The 19944-nt window shown below is 41.1% G+C and overlaps 1 pseudogene; it reads left to right on the top strand.

Annotated features, from left to right (window-relative positions):
• Positions 1-8875: 8875 nt before the first annotated feature.
• LOC101153032 (adhesion G protein-coupled receptor F5-like) lies at positions 8876-15519 on the top strand (annotated as a pseudogene).
• Positions 15520-19944: the final 4425 nt, after the last annotated feature.

Here is a 19944-nt window from a genome sequence, read left to right as displayed (position 1 = left end):
AAAGAAGGGTGCCTATACTATCAGTCAAAATAGACTTTAAGTGAAAAACTCTTATAAAAGACAAGGAAGGGCATTATATAATGATAAAATAATCAGTTCACCAAGAAGACATAACAATTTTAAACATATATGGACCAAACATCAGAGCTTCAAAATATATGAAATATTTTCCTAAATCAGAGTCATGGGTATTTTCTCCTAGATTATCTTGTAAAGTTTTATAATTTTACATTTATGTCTATAATCCATTTTTAATTTTTTATAAAGAGGGAGTTATAAGTAGAGGTTTATTTTTCACATAAGATGCCAAATTATTCCAGCACCATTTATTAAAAAGAAAATTCTATCTTTTCTTTGATCTTTATCAAAGATCAATTGACCATATATGTGGGCATCAATTTATGGATTCTCTATTCTCTTCCATTGACCTGCATGACTATCTTGATTACTGTAACTTAAGTCTTAACATCAGATAGTGTGATTCCTCTAACTTTGTCATTGTCAAAATTATTTTAGAATTTTTGCCCCTTTACCATGCCCTATACAATTTAAGAATCAGTTTGTGCTTTATCAGGATAAGAAAATTGCCTTTATTTGTACTTTGCTGAGAGTTTTCATAATATGTGGATATTCAATTTTGTCAAATATTTTTATGTACCTAGTTGTGTGACTGTTAGATTTTATCAAAGCATTGTAAGAAGATTGCTATGAGTAATGCAGAGGATTAGCTCTTCTTGTTATTCCCAGATCAGCCCTATATTTTGACTGGAATTTTTCATTTCGCTAATATGTATCTAGAGGACTGTATATTCTTCCCTATTTATTTAAGCAATTATTTATATACATTTAGAATTAAAAATAATTTAATACTTTGGGATATAATTCAATACTACTTTGTTTATTTTATTGCACAAATTGTTCTAGTTTTGGTCACTGGGAGTTCTTTCAGTTGGCTCCTGTATTCCTTTGATATACCCCCATCATTGAGGGTTTTTTAAATGTGGTTTATTATTAATGAAATTAAAATGATCTATTCGTAGCACCTGAGATTATTTCAGATATCATATTATGCAAGCATTAAGATAATATTAAGAATTAGACTGGTAAATGAAAATCATAGAATCAGAGTACTTACTCAATGTCAAGTTTTGCTAATAATTGCAATGACACAAGTAGTTATATGACACAAGTGAAGCAGAAAGTGTTCTGGGACCCCAGTGTGATTTATTGGGTCATTTATTCTCACATGAGATGTGTTCTGGTACAGATCTTGCACAGAAGAAGCCACTTAGGTCATGAATTACTGAGTTACATAGTTTATGTGACATTTTCCTTGGAGCCATCCCCTGTAAAGCTAAAGATTCCAGGTCTATTTACCACAGGTGATTCTAGATAGGCAGCTACATTTTACTATATGTATTTCATAGTTCTGTCTTGCTAGCCAAGATCACATACTTTGTTTGCCAGGAGAGCTGCCATTATAATGTTTACAAGGCAATTAGACAAGATAATATGCTTTCTTTCTTCCTTTGATGCATCACCCAAACTCTGCCATGAGAGAGCAGGGCATGCAGGTCTACTTCATAAGTCCTTTCTTTCTAGATATTCTGGTCCAGTATTTTAATGTATTTTATGATACAGGTACTCTAGCATTTAATATATTTTAATGTATCATGTTTAATATAAGCTCGATAAAGAATCATCACTTCAAATACTTTGGATAATAATTGTACACAGTGCAAATTCATGGAGAAAATAATCAGAACCATTAATGCTGATAATTTTGGGGCATTTAAAACTTTTTCAGGTCAATGGATTAATAGATTTATTAGCTCTTGCAGAGTGCAAGCATATTACAGATTTATAGTATAAGCGGTTAAAAACATTTTTATTTCACTGAAAATTCACGTAAAGTGAAGCCTTTGCAAAACTGTAACCTTTATGCTTTTAATAAAACAGTATTTCTGTTGTACATGGTAATGATTTTGTTCTGGAACACTATGTATAAGCAGATTTTGAATTGAAGGCAGTAGAGCAAGTCTGTCAAAAATCAATTCAATTGATTTCCATTTACGTAGATGCATTGAGTTTTACAGTGGTTGAAGCTCTCTTTAAATTGATTGGATTCAGAATGCAGGCCAGTGATCCACATCCACATTCTACACCATTTCTCCAAAACTTGGTAAAGAAAAATGCTTTAGAAACTTTCCTGAACAAATAATATAAAGATCATACCAAATATATGTTTACCAATTAGTTATGAAATCTAAAATCATTAGGGTTACATTTCAAAAGTGAAGTTACTAAAAAGGTGAAATTCAAATCTAATAGAAATAGGGTAAAATGCAGAACATTTATGAAACATAAAAGAGGGACTATCTGTGTTAGCAATTAAGGGCTGTAGCAATTTCTGATATCAGATTCCAAATTTGAAGAGATCCAGACACTTCATACACAGGTCTATTTTGCCCTAATATTTTGTCTTATTGAGAATTGTGGTAAAAAGAGAAGACCTGAGTTTCATTCTTATAATGGTTTGAGACATGAGGAAGTCACTGAACATTTCTGGACCTAACTCACTTGCATGATTTCAACTATCACATATACTTGGATGCTTGAATTACAAACCTATGTAGAATAGACTTTCCTGCTAAGCTGAAAAGCTGTATATGAACGTTTCTTTCATGTTAGCCCCAGTTGACTGTTTCTCAGGTACTTTCAATTTCACATGTCCCAAATTTTTCTGATTTTCCTCTGGCCTCTGAATGCCCTTTCTCTGTGAGCAGCATCATCACACACCTTGTCACCCAATCTCAAAAATGGAAAGACACCTTCCAAATAGCCTCTTCTCACCACCCTTATCCTATTCCACATCCTGTTTCAAACACTGTGAAGGTTTTTGGGGTAGCTGTTCAAAGGACCTACCACAATTAGTTTCTGAAAAGAACAAAAAAATTACTAGCTCCAGCTGGTTGACCATTACAATTGAGATCATGCTTGATTCTGCCTCTGATGTAAGATTTTCATTGCTCAAGGCAGTCAATAAATTTTGATTCTTAAAGATACACTCTGATAATTTTCTGTGAAGTAGGAAACTCACTCAAGAAGACCAGCCTTTGAGTGGTATCACAGTCTAGACTTTAAATTTATAAGGTGGAAATGGGCTATAGTTGGAATAGATTCTTAGCTCTGTGGATTCTATTTCCATCACAGCTCTCCTATCCACCTCCCTCTCCATTGCCCATGAAATGGCCTAAATCCAGGCCTTTAACACTTTTTATTTGAATTGTTATGGAAATAGTTAACTGTCTTTACTGCCTCCAGACATGCTTCCCTCTAGCTTCCTCTTTCATATTGATGTGCAATGATATAAACTCCAAATCTGATCCAAATCTGCTGAAAAGCCTTTAATAAATGACTTCCTACATTTTTTCAGGAAAAAGTTTAAGTTTTGTGGCTCATCACATACCACATTGTTTGAATGAATATAGAGTAAAATAAAAAGTAGTAGAAATACCATTTGACCCAGCAATCCCATTACTGGGTATATACCTAAAGGATTATAAATCATGCTGCTATAAAGACACACACACACGTATGTTTATTGCGGCACTATTCACAACAGCAAAGACTTGGAACCAACCCAATGTCCAACAATGATAGACTGGATTAAGAAAATGTGGCACATATACACCATGGAATACTATGCAGCCATGAAAAATGATGAGTTCATGTCCTTTGTAGGGACATGGATGAAGCTGGAAACCATTGTTCTCAGCAAACTGTTGCAAGGACAAAAAACCAAACACCCCGTTTTCTTACTCATAGGTGGGAACTGAACAATGAAAACACATGGACACAGGAAGGGGACCATCACACACCGGGGACTGTTGTGGGGTTGGGGGATGGGGGAGGGATAGCATTAGGAGATATACCTAATGCTAAATGATGAGTTACTGGGTGCAGCACACCAACATGGCACATGTATACGTATGTAACAAACCTGCACGTTGTGCACATGTACCCTGAAACTTAAAGTATAATAATAATAAAAGAAAAAAAAGTAGTTGAATGAATATAGAGTAAACAAAAATGGGTGGGCCTCATGCTTCTATAAAATACGAGGTTTTATTAGGTAAATTAAAAGTTTCTTAAGCTTCCAACATTTTCTTATTCCACAGGAAGCTGTTAAATTTTCTGCACGGGATCCACACTTTGTCTTTATATTCTCCTCTCAGCACACCATTTCCCAATATTTGGTAACCCACAGGTTAGCATAGAAAATAAACAAGTCAGGGTGGCTGGCAAGGTGGCCAAATAGGAACAGCTCTGGTCTGCAGCTCCCAGTGAGATCAACGCAGAAGGCAGAAGGTGGGTGATTTCTGCATTTCCAACTGAGGTACCCAGCTCATCTCACTGGGACTGGTTAGACAGTGGGTGCAGCCCAAGGAAGGTGAGCTGAAGCAGGGTGGGGCATCACCTCACTCACGAAGTGCAAGGGGTTGGGGAACTCCCTCCCTTAGCCAAGGGAAGCCATGAGGGACTGTGCCATGAGGAATGGTGCCTTACAGCCCACGTACTATGCTTTTCCCATGGTCTTCACAACCTGCAGACCAGGAGATTCTCCCGGGTGCCTGCACCACCAGGGCCCTGGGTTTCAAGCACAAAACTGGGTGGCCATTTGGACAGACACCGAGCTAGCTGCAGGAGTTTTTTCATACCCCATTGGTGCCTGAGAATGCCAGCAAAACAGAACCATTCACTCCCCTGGAAAGGGGGCTGAAACCAGGGAGCCAAGTATTCTAGCTCAGGGTATCCCACCCCCACAGAGCCCAGCAAGCTAAGATCCACTGGCTTGAAATTTTCACTGCCACCACAGCAGTCTGAAGTTGATCTGGGATGCTCGAGCTTGGGGGGAAGGCTACTCAAGCCATCACTGAGGTTTGAGTAGGCGGTTTTCCCCTCACAGTGTAAACAAAGCTGCCAGGAAGTTTGAACTGGGTGGAGCCCACCGCAGCTCAGCAAAGCCACTGTAGCTAGACTGCCTCTCTAGATTCCTCTCCTCTGGGCAGGGCATCTCTGAAACAAAGGCAGCAGCCCTAGTCAGGGGCTTATAGATAAAACTCCCATCTCCCTGGGACAGAGCATCATAGAAGCATAAATCTGAATAGTTTGGTTATTTAAATATAACTTACTGTGAAATCATCAAGGAACATAGCTAATCGAACCTACCATTCTAGCCTACATCATCCTGTGCATTTCACAAAATCCTAATGAAAACTACACGAAGCTCAAAGTATAGATAAACATATCAGTGTTGACAACCGTGAAACCACACTATCCAAAGGCTACGAGCTCTGAGGAATTCCTGTTAGCTACAGCACATGTAGGATCAATGAAGGAAGAAAATGAAGCCTCCTGGGAGACAAAATTATGCCAGGACAAAGCTGAAGAAGAGCAACACCTGTTGGAAATGTCCTAAGATAAATTTCGAAAGGTGCCAGGCTTGGAGGTGGGGCAGGCACTGCCGGAAGAGACACTTTCCCTTTGGGACTTCCTTTGCCTGTGACAAGAACAGCACTTGATGCCCTTAGAATAGTTCCTGGAACATCTGAATAAATATCTGTGGAATGGCTGAATCAAGGGTGAGGACGGGTTCAGGTGGGGGCCCACTCAATAGTATGACCATAACGGAGGCTCCACCTGGCAGGGAGTCATCCTGATGCTACAGGAGCTCGTCTCTGGATTAGGAGATCCTGTTCTACTTCCAGTTGCAAATATTACATATATTTATGTATGTGAGTGCTTTTATATATATAAATACGTATATACATACGTATATATGTGTATATATATGTAGGTATATATACGTATATACATGTATATATACATATAGATATATACATGTATATATACATATAGATATATACATATATATACACACACACACACACACATATATATACACACACACACACAGCCACCCAACAAGTTCCCCTTGCTCCCTGCCTAGACAGAGCTGATTTATCAAGACAGGGGAATTGCGATAGAGAAAGAGTCATTCTTGCAGAGCCAGCTGGGCTGGAGACTGGAGTTTTATTATTGCTCAAATCAGTCTCCCCGAGCGTTTGGGATCAGAGTTTTTAAGGATAATATGGCAGGGGCTCAGGAAGTGGGGAGTGCTGATTGGTCAGGTTGGAGATGGAATCACAGGGGGATCAAAGTGAGGTTTTCTTGCTGCCTTCTGTTCCTGGGTAGGATGGCAGAACTGGTTGAGCCACATTACTGGTTTGGGTGGTGGTGATGGCAGCAGCCCATCTGGAGAGGCTGCTGCCAAGATGCAGGCTGCAGCAGGGGAGGCGCCGCAGGGCCGCGCGCTTTGTGGAGCCGGCGGGAGCTGAGAACAGGAAGGAAAGAGCCCTGCCGGCTTCTGAGCTGGTGGGGAGGGAACCCTGCAGTCTCAGGCGCAAGGGTAGCTGCCCAGCCATGGCTTCAGACCCGGGCATCCATGTCCTCTCCGGCGGGGGTTGGGGGCGGTGGCGGGGGGTGGGGGGAGGGCACGGGAAGCCTATATTAGACCAAATATCATGTCATATTTTGTGTATTCATTTTTTAACCCATAACAATCCAAACTAGATTTTCTTACTGATTTATTTTGCTTGTTTATTAATCTCATTATGTAGAATATATTTTGGAAGTTGCCTTAATAGTTTTTAGAGGAAAACAGGATAAAAAAAATAAATACGTAAAAGATGCCAGTTTTCCTTATATGTATATGTAATGGTGTAAAAAAGCACTAAATAAAATAATCCGTATAGTGGCTAGGGAAATAATTAAAGTTAGGTTTTTGGTCCAGGCGAGGTGGCTCACGCCTGTAATCCCAACACTGGGAGGCCGTGGCTGGTGATCACTTGAGGTCATGAGTTCGAGACCAGCCTGGCCAACATAGTGAAACCCTGTCTCTACTAAAAGTACCAGAATTATCCGGGTGTGATGGCGGGCGCCTGTAATCCCAGCTACTCAGGAGGCTGAGGCAGGAGAATCGCTTGAACCTGGGAAGCAGAGGTTGCAGTGAGGAGAGATGGCACCATTGCACTCCAGCCTGGGTGACAGAACGAGACTGTGTCTCAAATACAATAAATTAAAAAAATAAATAAATAAATAAATAAATAATCAGGTTTTTGAAGGAATCGAGATTATAAAAGTATATTTCAGAAAAGGGTGCCGCAAATATCTTTTGAAAATTCAAGGGCAGAGGTATTTCTGGCAGAAATAATGATATGAGACATTTACTACAATGTCGTTTCTACTTATGCTTCTGTAGTTTACTAAAGGCAATTATTGTTTCATTGGAAATGTAATTAATGAACGTGACCCTCAGTACCATAGATTGGGAGCCACAAGGCTGGCCCTGGGCTGACTGTGGTTGGACTCACTCAGGAACCGGCTTGGCTGGTCTCTTTTAAATAACTGCTGCCAGCTACTGCCAGGAGTTGCAGGATGGGAGGAAGGGAAGCTGACTGGCCCAGCTGATCCATAAACAGCCCTTTAATAGCACTGCAGTTGCTTGTGATGAGCGCCTGGGATTCTAGGTTTGTTTTAATAGTACTGCAGTTGCTTGTGAGGCGTGCCTGGGATTCTAGGTTTGTTTTAATCTTTCTTTTGTGAGGGGTTTCCATCTCACCCTCAACTCTGTTCTTTGCATCGTTCGGGCTACACATCCCAGTGTGTTCCCATCTCCTGCCCTCTAGTCTGCTGAAGGTTTTGCATCCTGTTCTCAGCATGGACACATATCTTCTCTTTTGTCCATCACATGGTCATTTCAATAGGATGTTGGTAGAATAGGAAGAAGATGCACATGTGTTTAACTAATCATTTTTAATTAGAAAGCCAGAGGTTGAATTGAAAAACAACTCATATTGAAACTGCATTTGCAATAATTATACCAGTGAGAAAATTATGGCAGTGGGGAAGATCTAATATAGCCAACTTCCCTCTTATATTTTACCTTCATGTTGCCTTAATTATTACTGGGCTTAGGATGGGCTAGCTTTGGGAGACATGTAGTTTACAGTTTAAATAATAATAGTCCGTCTCCAAAACCCAACCACCTTTATAAAGCTAATGAGAGACCACCAGGCTGGGAGGAGAGGAGCCTGAATTCTGCAAAGGTGTAGACATAAAAGACTGCCAGCCATTATTCCAGAGGTCACGAGATATGCACACCTGTAAGTCACCAGTCAGCAGGAGCTATAGTCTTGGAAGGCCAGAGCTACAACCAGACATGTGCTCAGGAGAAAGGGGACTGCAGCAAGCAGAAGAGTGGGCAGCAGGAAAAATGTATCTCCGCCTCCCAGGTTCAAGTGATTCTCCTGCTTCAGTCTCCCAAGTAGCTGGGATTACAGGCACTTTGGGAGGCTGAGACAGATGGATCACCTGAGGTCAGGAGTTCAAGACCAGCCTGGCTAACATGATGAAACCCCATCTCTAATAAAAATACAGGCTTAAGATTTAAAATAAAATAAAATAGTAAACATCCCTGCCAGCCTGCTGAATTGACCTTAGAGAGTAGGGTGTGTAGTGGGTGTGACTCTCACTGTCACCATTGCTAAGTGCTTACTGACATCTTTCAGTCTTGGGGACCCATCCTCTGCTAAACTCTGCCATAAGAAGGTCATACATCCCCACTGCCTGTGATGTCTCAGTTTTGTTTTCTCGTTTCCTCTTACCTTTATGCAATCAGTTTCTAGGAAGATGTTGTTTTTTTCTTTTTTATGATTGAAAGAATTTCGTTAGTTTGACCCCATACCATTTCACTTTCAGCACGTGCTCTCTACGGTTAGTGTCATCCTTGGGAAGCCCGTCTTGAACACCTGGAAGGTTTTACAACAGCAATGGACCAATCAGAGTTCACAGTTACTACATTCAGTGGAAAGATTTTCCCAAGCACTACAATTGGGAGATAGCCCTCCTTTGTCCTTCTCCCAAACTAATGTGCAGATGAGCAGCATGGTAATCATGTCCAGCCACCCAAAAACCTATCAACAGAGGTTTGTTTTCCCATACTTTGACCTCTGGGGCAACGTGGTCATTGACAAGAGCTATCTAGAAAACTTGCCATCAGATTCACCTATTGTCACCATGGCTTTTCCAACTCTCCAAGCCATCCTTGCCCAGGGTATCCAGGAAAATAATTTTGCAGACAGCTTAGTCATGACGACCACTGTCAGCCACAATATGACTATGCCATTCAGGATTTCAGTGACTTTTAAGAACAACAGCCCTTCAGGCGGCGAAACAACATGTATCTTCTGGAACTTCAGGCTTTCCAACAACACGGGGATTGGGACAGCAGTGGGTGCTATGTTGAAGAAGGTGATGGGGACAATGTCACCTGTATCTGTGACCTCCTAACATCATTCTCCATTCTCATGTCCCCTGACTCCTCAGATCCTAGTTCTCTCCTGGGAATACTACTGGATATTATTTCTTATGTTGGGGTGGGCTTTTCCATCTTCAGCTTGGCGGCCTGTCTAGTTGTGGAAACTGTGGTGTGGAAATCAGTGACCAAGAACCAGACTTCCTATATGCGCCACACCTGCATAGTGAATATTGCTGCCTCCCTTCTGGTCACCCACATCTGGTTCATCGTGGTCGCTGCCACCCAGGACAATCACTACATACTCTGCAAGACAGCCTGTGTGGCTGCCACCTTCTTCATCCACTTCTTCTACCTCAGCATCTTCTTCTGGATGCTGACACTGGGCCTCATGTTGTTCTATCGCCTGGTTTTCATTCTGCACGAAACAAGCAGGTCCACTCAAAAAGCCATTGCCTTCTGTCTTGGCTACGGCTGCCCTACCTGCCATCTCGGTCATCATGCTGGGAACCACCCAGCCCCGGGAAGTCTATATGAGGAAGAATGTCTGTTGGCTCAACTGGGAGGACACCAAGGCCCTGCTGGCTTTTGCCATCCCAGCACTGATCATTGTGGTGGTGAACATAACCATCACTATTGTGGTCATCACCAAGATCCTGAGGCCTTCCATTGGAGACAAGCCATGCAAGCAGGAGAAGAGCAGCCTGTTTCAGATCAGCAAGAGCATTGGGGTCCTCACGCCACTCTGGGGCCTCACTTGGGGTTTTGATCTCACCACTGTGTTCCCAGGGACCAACCTTGTGTTCCATATCATATTTGCCATCCTCAATGTCTTCCAGGTGAGTTTTACAGTGTGGGACTTTCAGGAAGATTTTATTCCTGTAGGACAAATTAATGATAGAAACAAACAAGAGTAGGAATGGGGAAGGATTTCAGCCCAGAGGAAGCCTCAGCTCTGTATACAGATACAAGTGACAGAGCAGTAATAATGAGAATTCAATGAGATGGAAAGAACACATTCTTCTGATCCTATGGAACCTCATGCTTTTTATCACCTACATTATAATTTACTGTCATTTCCCAGTCTCTGCTAAATACCCTGATTACACCAGTAAAAGGAAAATCCCCATTTGTCTAAGATTATCTTGATGCAGTCTATTATCTCCTAAATGAAAATCCTGTCTTAGTGAGGACAGGGATTGCCCTTTTCTTGTTCATCACTATACCTCTATGCCTGATAGAGACCTTGGTACAGAGTAGGTTCTCAATAATCATTTGAATGAAATAAATCCTATGTACCACATAGCAGCTTCTCTGGAAACATCAAAAATCAAAGAACGAATGTCCTGTGAATGCCAGACAATCTGCTTGATTGTACTACAATGAAAAAACATCTTTGCTCTCCTGCAGCACGTAACTAATTACAATGCAGACCAGTTTGTTAGAAGAAATATAACAGAGGTATAGATAGCAAGCCTTTAAACCACAAGGAAGGAAGTGATTAATTCTGTTTCACCCAATGGAAAGGTGGTAATATAGGAAAAAACCTGCCCAAGCATTGAGGCCACTGTGAGCTTGTGAAGAGGCAGAGGCTGGAGGTGCACTTGAGATACTGCTTTCAGGATGCTTGTGCCAAGAACATATGAACCTTAATTTCTGCTACTGGGCCTGTGTCTCCAAGCTATAAAGTTCATATGTAATGACCTTCATGATATGCCTCATTTGGAAGGAACTAGTTATCCCACCCCATAGCCAAGATTCTCATCACAACTATGTGAGGAATATTGTAGACACAAAAGGTGTATAAATAGCATAACCAACAGGACCTGCAGTTTTCAACCAAAGGAAAATGGGAAAATAGAAAATATCCTCCTAACATCATAACATTTAGAGTCCCTTGGTGTGGACCAACTGCCTCTCATTGAACAGTATCATGTACTGGACTCATTCCATAAACTCAGATAGAAAAAGAAGTAGTACACATTTAACACCAGATTAATAGTACTTTCTCTTTTGCTGGACAATAGACTATAATTAAAATGCACTTCTTTTTAATTTTTTTTTCTCAGGGATTATTCAGTTTACTCTTTGGATGCCTCTAGGATCTGAAGGTAAGAGCAATGACAGTTTCATGTTTCTAGAAAAGTGTGAAGTGCTTCTGGCATATTGAAGTTATGATAGCTTCTTTTTAACAATGCAGGTACAGGAAGCTTTGCTGAATAAGTTTTCATTGTCGAGATGGTCTTCACAGCACTCAAAGGTAAACCTTTTCTCTGCAGAGACTTTTCATTTTATAACCTCATGTATTCCACTAGCATTCTGAAGTACAGAGCACTAAATTTTTTCTTCAGGATTTTCATCAATTAGGCTAAATATATTGCATCCTCAAACCCATCTCCCTCAACAGCTATACTTGGCATAGATCATTCCATTGTTTTTGCTTCTCAAGTCATTCTGCCTATTAAACAAAGCCATAGAGCTGTCATTGAGATGCTACTCCACATATTTAAATAGGGTTTAAAATAATATATGATATAAACTGAAGGTTGAAATCAAATGTTCAATGAGAAGCAATCTTCTGGGGGTATTCAATGCATTAGAGAAAACAAGTTGAAGAATAATAATGGATAAAATTTTCTATAGTTCATTTTGGAACATAACTATTGCCCTTGGATATATCTGACTGCCTGTCACATGTCAGAAAATACTAGAAGCCTAACAAACAATAAAACTTGTATTTGACAGTTATTTTTCTAATACAGATGACAAGATTCCAGTATTTTAATGTGACCTCTGGGAGTGGGACTAGAGATGCCGGCAGTGACCACTAGAGGGTGGAAAATCAATCCTCCTAGGGATGTAAACAGCTTTGGTCCCACAAATTTGCTTTGTGAATTTCCCTTTTTTTCTCTCTTCTAGTCAACATCCCTGGGTTCATCCACACCTGTGTTTTCTATAAATTCTCCAATATCAAGGAGATTTAACAGTTTGTTTGGTAAAACAGGTGAGTAGTGGCCTCTATGTTCTCCCTGCTTGCCCAGAACACATTTGGTCAAATGGGGAGCCTCAACACCCCTACTCTTTCACCCCACTCATGGCATTTACCTAAAATGTCCTCTTTTGGGGTAGAGGTTAAATAGAGGAACTTACATTTTCACAAATCACCAAAAAGTGGGTACAGAGGCCAGCTGCCTTTGTTGGGAACTTATAATAACTCATAAAGAATAAGATTTGGAGAATCTAGACAATGATTTGGAGAGCTGTCTGTCAAAATATCATCCATCAAAATGAGAACTGTAAATTGCTGGCCTTTTCAAACACAGAGTTCTTCTCAAATTATGTCAAATAAGAGTAGATAGGTCATGTTTCAGGGTTATGGGGCAGCAAAGAATACATTTAGAAAATCTTACCACAGGATCTCACTATGTAGGTTTGTTTTCCTTTTGTGTTCTTTTTATAAAGTGTGCTTGTGTTACACATGGAAGCACATAGAAGTGTGCATGCATTACATAAGGGATCACCCTAGTTAACTATTCTATTAGAAATATTCACAGTTAAATTTCTACCTTGGAGATATGGAATGAATGGAATTAATAACTTTGGGCAACAGATCTCAGCTATTCTAGCAAATTGAAACCCCTGTCCCATGCCACCATCCCTCCCCCACAGGAAAATAAGCCCCAGGATTTCTTCTAGCTTTTTGAAACTCAACAGATCTCACAAATGCAGAGTTGAGAAATGCATCAATGTTCCAGATTAAGGCTTTTCATGTACAAGCAAATTTTGTGAGTGCCTATAACTGTTAAAACTCCAGAGGACTTGGGTTCTTTTCTGCTTCAATTTGATGACTTACCCATGAAACTGGGGGACCTTCACTTCTGATTATGAAAGTCCCAATTGGACATGTTTGGGGGCCCCATAAGTACCGTAACTTTGGTTTATGTTGTCAGCAGCCCCTAAGGTCCCCCCAGGCCATGACAGAAACTTTGTTAGCGGTGGCAGTTCAGCAATTTGATGGTAGGGTGGGCACTTCAACCCTTTTCTTGCCCGACACACACTCTCCACCCACTCCCTGTGCACAGTCCCCACCTCCCCGCAGACACAAGCCTGTGCAGTTGCTCAGAGGCTGCCTTCCTTGCTGCACTGATTCTCAGCAGTTCTGTTGACGTTCCTGACTCCTGCTTCTTTTCTGGTCCTGCCTTTTCTCTCCCTATAATTTTCTCTTTTCTTTCCCTTTACTCTCTTTACAAACCTCCACTTTCAGTAGAGCCTCCAGGTGCCTCCCAAGGGCTTCCGTAAGTCACCACAACCCAAGAGGACCAGGGAGATTCCCTCATGCAGATGTTCCCCGACCATGCATGTGATGGCATATGGAGGGCTTCCCACCTTGACATCTTCCTGTCCTTTGTAGAAACCTGGCTGCTGGTATGATGTGAAGTAGTGACTGCTTGTTGGCTGCCACACATGCATGAGAACGACAACTCTGTTAGTTCTCTGGCATTTCTAAGTCTTGGGAGGAGGGCAGGTATGGGTTGGTTTCCAGGCATGGCCGAGTTTACCTAGTGCCTAGACCACTGCTCCCCTGGGTCCCTTAGGAGATGTTCACACCCCAAAGTTCATGATGGCTTGTCTTCAAGGCTGAGTTGCTGCTCTGTTTTTCAGGAACATATAATGTTTCCACCCCAGAAGCAACCAGCTCATCCCTGGAAAACTCATCCAGTGCTTATTTGTTGCTCAACTAAGAACAGGATAATCCAACATAAGTGACCTCCTGGGGACAGTGGATGGATGTGCTTTTAAAAAGAGATCCTTGCAAAGCAATGGAGAACGTATTCTTGGGGCAGGTTTCTGGGAGCAGATGCCAAAAAGACTTTCATAGAGAAGAGGCTTTCTTTTATAAAGACAGACTGAAAATAATTGTTATGTTTATGTTTGTTCCCTCCCCCTCCCCCTTGTGTGATACCACATGTGTATAGTATTTAAGTGAAACTCAAGCCCCCCAAGGCCCAACTTCTCTGTCTATATTGTAATATAGAATTTCAAAGAGACATTTTCACTTTCTACACATTGGGCACAAAGATAAGCTTTGATTAAAGTAGTAAGTAAAAGACAACCTAGGAAATACTTCAGTGAATTCTAAGAAGGAAGGAAGGAAGAAAGGAAGGAAAGAAGGGAGGGAAACAGGGAGAAAGGGAAAAAGAAGAAAAAGAGAAAGATGAAAATAGGAGCAAATATAGACAAACAACATGAAGGGCCACGTTTTAAGATTTCCATGTTAATGATCTAATATAATCACTCAGATAGTGCAACATTGAGAATTTTTTTTAATGGCTCAAAAATGGAAACTGAAAGTAAATCATGGGGAATGAATACTTTGGTCAGTGTCTTCCTGATGTCTTCTTAGCTAAGAGGAGAAAAAAAAGGCTGAAAAAATAGGGAGGAAATTCCTTTATCAGAACGACTTCAAGTGGATAATAATATTTATAAGAAATGAATGGAAGGAAATATGATTCTCCTGAGGCTAACTTTGTATGTTAAGGTTTGAACTAAGTGAATGTATCTGCAGAGGAAGTATTATAAAGATACATCATTAGATCCAAGTGCTGATTAAATTTTTATAGTTTATCAGAAAAGCCTTGTATTTTAGTTCGTTCTATATTTTGAAAGCAAAAAATATATATTTTATATACCTTTCAATTGCCAAATTTGATATATCGCACTGAAGACAGACCCTGTCATATATTTAATGGCTTCAAGCAGGTACTTCTCTGTGCATTATAGAATAGATTTTAATAATCTTATAGCATTGTACATTATTATTGCTGTTGTCACTGTTATTGTTACTGTGGATAATGGCCCTTGGTGTGTTGCATAGCTCCCTAGGTATTCTCTGTTTCCATCTTTACTTTCCCAGACCAATATACATTAAGAATTTTGCATGGTCTAACTTGTGTTTATTCCAACCACTTGGAAAGCTCCTGGAAAGAAATTTTACATTTGGCTGTTCTGTGCTCCTAATGACACTTGACCTTGTCGAACAAATGGCAGAGACTTTCCCAAGGATTTGATTGTTTGTGAATTATCTGCATGTATGCTTTTTTTTGTGTGTATGTATTTCATTAAAAAATATAAATACTTACGAAAATTGCATCCATATTAGAGTTAACCATGTGCTATTGATATAGCAACCCTACATTGCAAATAAAAGTCTGATCCCAAAAGGAGAATGAGACAAAAATAGAGATGTGGGACTACTTAGGATATGTGGGCTGTGTGGCAACAGAAATGGGCCCAGCCATTAGGAACATGGGGCAAAAGAGGCTGAGATTCAACAGCCATTTCTTTATTGAGGTTCAAAGGAGTTTTCTTTTAATATTGTAACCCTTTAAAATATCTTCTTTTTATTTTTAATTTTAAATTCTACTTAAATTCTACTTCTGCCTCTCTTTTCTTCATGGGGAAGGAGAGGTATGGGACAGAAGTGGGAGAGTTGATGTAAATGAACTCTTTATTTCTACATATTCACAAATGACATAGACATCTACTTCCACATTTGCCTGAGAATTGTCACATCACTGTCCCAAATGAATGGTGCATTACTGAAAGTCCCTAAAGGAAATCATTGTTATGCTATAAGTTCATGCCTTGTTCTTCAGGAATGATCAACTTTGGGCAGAGCTTGATACTAAGAAGATGGAGACAGAGGTTGGGTTGGGGGAAATCCCTTGAATTAGAATTAGAATTAGAGAAAGAAGGCCTTTGGCTGATTTGGTTCCTGGAGTTATATCAAGAAGAATCGAGCCAGGCTTGGAGCATTATGTTAGCAGGGCTATCTTGACATGATCAATCAAGGAAAGCACACAGTATCAGGAGCAGGATGTGGTTGTCATGTTCAAAAATTCAGTGGGACAAGAAACGCTGAACTTCCACCCACTTCAGCCAGGATCCCTTGGGGAATCACTGTGTTCAACCCTGTGAAGGGAACTTTCATCATAGCAGGAGCCTGTGGGAGTTACACAGGATGTGGATCTGGCCCACTGCTCCATTCGTTAACTGGGGCATGTTCCCTTATCCCCAACACACACAAATACACACATGCACACGTGTGCACATGTGCACATACATGCATGCATGTGTTTAACCCTTTCAAGCCACAGCACTGGGTCCAAATTCCAGAAAAGCTATGAAAGCAAATAATTGGGAGAAACACTTGCTGGTTTTCTGCCCACTGCAATACACATTAGCCCAGCCACTACCCTTTCCCGGGAAAATCCTAAAATGAACAGTAGAATTCAAAATTGTAGAACAGCAGTTATGAAGCTGAGAATTTTATGAATGCAGTAGCCTCATTTGGCCCTGAGGTTGCCATCTCTCAATCAGTAATGATTACAAGGCTATTAGTAGCAGATTCCTGAGAATGAAGGCACACGGAGTTGTGCGATCTACTTTGTTCCTAAGGCTATTAGTAGCAGATTCCTGAGAATGAAGGCACATGGAGTTGTGCGATCTACTTTGTTCGTAAGGTGCCCAGTGCTTCCCTGTGTTCCTGACATCTCTCAGTGTATAAAGTCCATTCCCTGAGCCTAAACTTTCTTGCATTAAGAGCTTTCCATTAAGTCAGTTTCTTGCAAAGGGCTTTGTCCTAATGCGTCAGAGTCTGTGAGGTTAGAACATTCACAAATGAGAAGCTAATACAGATTATAGGAATATTCTCTGGGAATATTCTAAGTCCAGACTAACACATCATCTCTTGAGTAAGCCAGATGTCTGCTATCCTCCTCCCCCACTTCTTATTGTTTGCATGGGGAAATGGTTAAATAAACGTCTGTGGGGTTTTCAGGTTTTCGCTAAGGCCAGAAATTAAGAAAGACTGTGGGAAGTCACGGCCTTTTGTGGTTTGTATAGAGAATTTCAAAGAGATCCATGTTGGAATGCTTCAGAAAAAAAAAAAAAGTTACATGGAGATGAGAAAGATTACAGTAATTAGTAAGTATAGAAAGGAGGTGTGGGCGAGTTATTGAGGTGAATGGAGCAGGAAGTCACAATCATTTGAAGAAAAAAAGAAATAAGTGGTCCTAGAAATGCCAGGTAGGCGGAATGCGTTTATTTTGTGCCATGTGATGGTGAAGTCAAATAAGCCCACCTCATCCAAAAGAGAAAACCCAGTGACCCAGGCCAGTAAAAGACTGATTCTTCAAGTGTCCAAAATGAAGGCGGAACTTACAGGGAACTTACCTCTTGATTGTGTTTTTAAAAGGGCAACCGGAATAGCGTCTCATCATTTCAAGAGGACAGTAGTTTAGCTTTAATATTAGGTTCTGTTGGTTTCTAAAATTATCACTTGGGATTTAAAATCACATCATGTATGCCAGCACACAAATATGCTTCCTTTCCATACTATAACAATGAAATATCTAATGAGATCTCGTGAGCTGTCTTATCGGGGGACCTGCCCCGATAATCACGTAGGTTCTTTTCTATTTTCCTAAGCATCGACTGGCTTGAGAAATAAAAGGACAGAGTGCAAAAGAGAGAAATTTTAAAGCTGGGCGTCCGGGGGAGACATCACACATTGGTAGGATCTGTGATGCCCCACAAGCCACAAAAACCAGCAAGTTTTTATTAGGGATTTTCAAAAGGGGAGGGAGTGTGCGAATAGGTGTGGGTGACAGACATCAAGTACTTAACAGGGTAATAGAATATCACAAGGCAAGTGGAGGCAGGGCGAGATCACATGACCACAGGATGGAGGCGAAATTAAAATTGCTAATGAAGTTAGCACCATTGTCATTGATAACATCTTATCAGGAGACAGGGTTTTGAGATCAACCGGTCTGACCAAAATTTATTAGGCGGGAATTTCCTCTTCCTAATAAGCCTGGGAGCGCTATGGGAGACTGGAGTTTATTTCACCTCTGCAATCTCGACCATAAGAGACAGGTACGCCCCGGGGGGGCCAGTTCAGAGACCTACCCCTAGGTGCGCATTCTCTTTCTCAGGGACGTTCCATGCTGGGAAAAAGAATTCAGCGATATTTCTCCCATTTGCTTTTGAAAGAAGAGAAATATGGCTCTGTTCTGCCCAGTTCACCGGGGGTCAGAGTTTAAGGTTATCTCTCTTGTTCCCTGAACAATTGCTGTTATCCTCTTCTTTTTTCAGGGTGCCCACGTTTCGTATTGCTCAGACACACATGCTGTACAATTTGTGTAGTTAACGCAATTATTACAAGGTCCTGGAAGGATATACATCCTCCTCAACTGACAGGATTAAGAGATTAAAGACAGGAATAGGAAATTACAAGGGTATTGATTGGGGAAGTGATAAGTGTCCATGAAATCTTTACAATTTATGTTTAGAGATTGCAGTAAAGACAGGCATAAGAAATTACAAAAGTATTAATTTGGAGAACTAATAAATGTCCATAAAATCTTCACAATCCACGTTCTTCTGCCATGGCTTCAGCCGGTCCCTCCGTTTGGGGTCCCTGACTTCCAGCAACACTGTCTCTGTAGTAATTGTTTGCCTTCTTGCAATGTGGTGCTGCTGCCTCTCAGGCTTCCGCATGTCACCAGAATGCAGCTCTATTCTCCAAACAGCGAACGATCCTTCCCATCTTCCAGGTATGGGGGAGGCCGGCAGCTCGCCCCTGAGCTCAACTGGCTGGCAGGGCTGATGGCTTCCCTCACACCATCCGCACTCCCAAGCCGTGTGCAAAGATCCAGCACGTTATAGAAGGTTTAAACAAGGGTCCTTGAAGTAAAGTTTTCAGAACCAATTGTCTGGCGAACAAACAAATGCCTGTTCCAACATTTGTGTGAGGATGGCTTGAAATTTTCATTGACAGCTGAAAATAGAGCCCTCATGTCCTGTAGATGAATATAAAGGATGTGAGGGCTCTATTTATCCTCTAGCACATTCTAGACGGAAACCAAGTTTCCCACTTTTAGTGGACAGAAGAAGAAAAGAGGGGAGATGGGCCAACTCCCGAAGTCTGCTCTATGCCAGACACAAGTTCTGATCTCCAAATACCATCTGTATGCGTCCGGGATGGGCGTGGGGGCCTTGGTCGTGGTGTCCTATGATTCAGACACAACCGTCCTGTCTATTCTTTTTTTTTTTTTTTTTTTTGAAACGGAGTCTCACTCTGTCCCCCAGGCTGGAGTGCAGTGGCGCCATCTCGGCTCACTGCAAGCTCCGCCTCCTGGGTTCACGCCACTCTCCTGCCTCAGCCTCCGGAGTAGCTGGGACTACAGGCTCCCGCCACCATGCCCGGCTTATTTATTTTTTATTTATTTATTTATTTTTTTGTATTTTTAGTAGAGACGGGGTTTCACCGTGTTAGCCAGGATGGTCTCGATCTCCTGACCTCATGATCCACCCGCCTCGGCTTCTCAAAGTGCTGGGATTATTCTTAAATGATTTTATACACACCCCTTTTTCCCCTTTTACCTGTAAACTTTGAAATGAAGTTGAAAGGCCACCAGTGTCCATGACAGGTCCCTCTGCACACATGGTGGCATGGTTAGGAGATACATGAGCCTGTTCCCACCCCAGGGTTTTTATTC

The sequence above is a fragment of the Gorilla gorilla genome, chromosome 14 (assembly GCF_029281585.2).
Source record: "Gorilla gorilla gorilla isolate KB3781 chromosome 14, NHGRI_mGorGor1-v2.1_pri, whole genome shotgun sequence".
NCBI classification, from domain to species: domain Eukaryota; kingdom Metazoa; phylum Chordata; class Mammalia; order Primates; family Hominidae; genus Gorilla; species Gorilla gorilla.
This window is presented reverse-complemented; position numbering and strand designations above follow the sequence as displayed.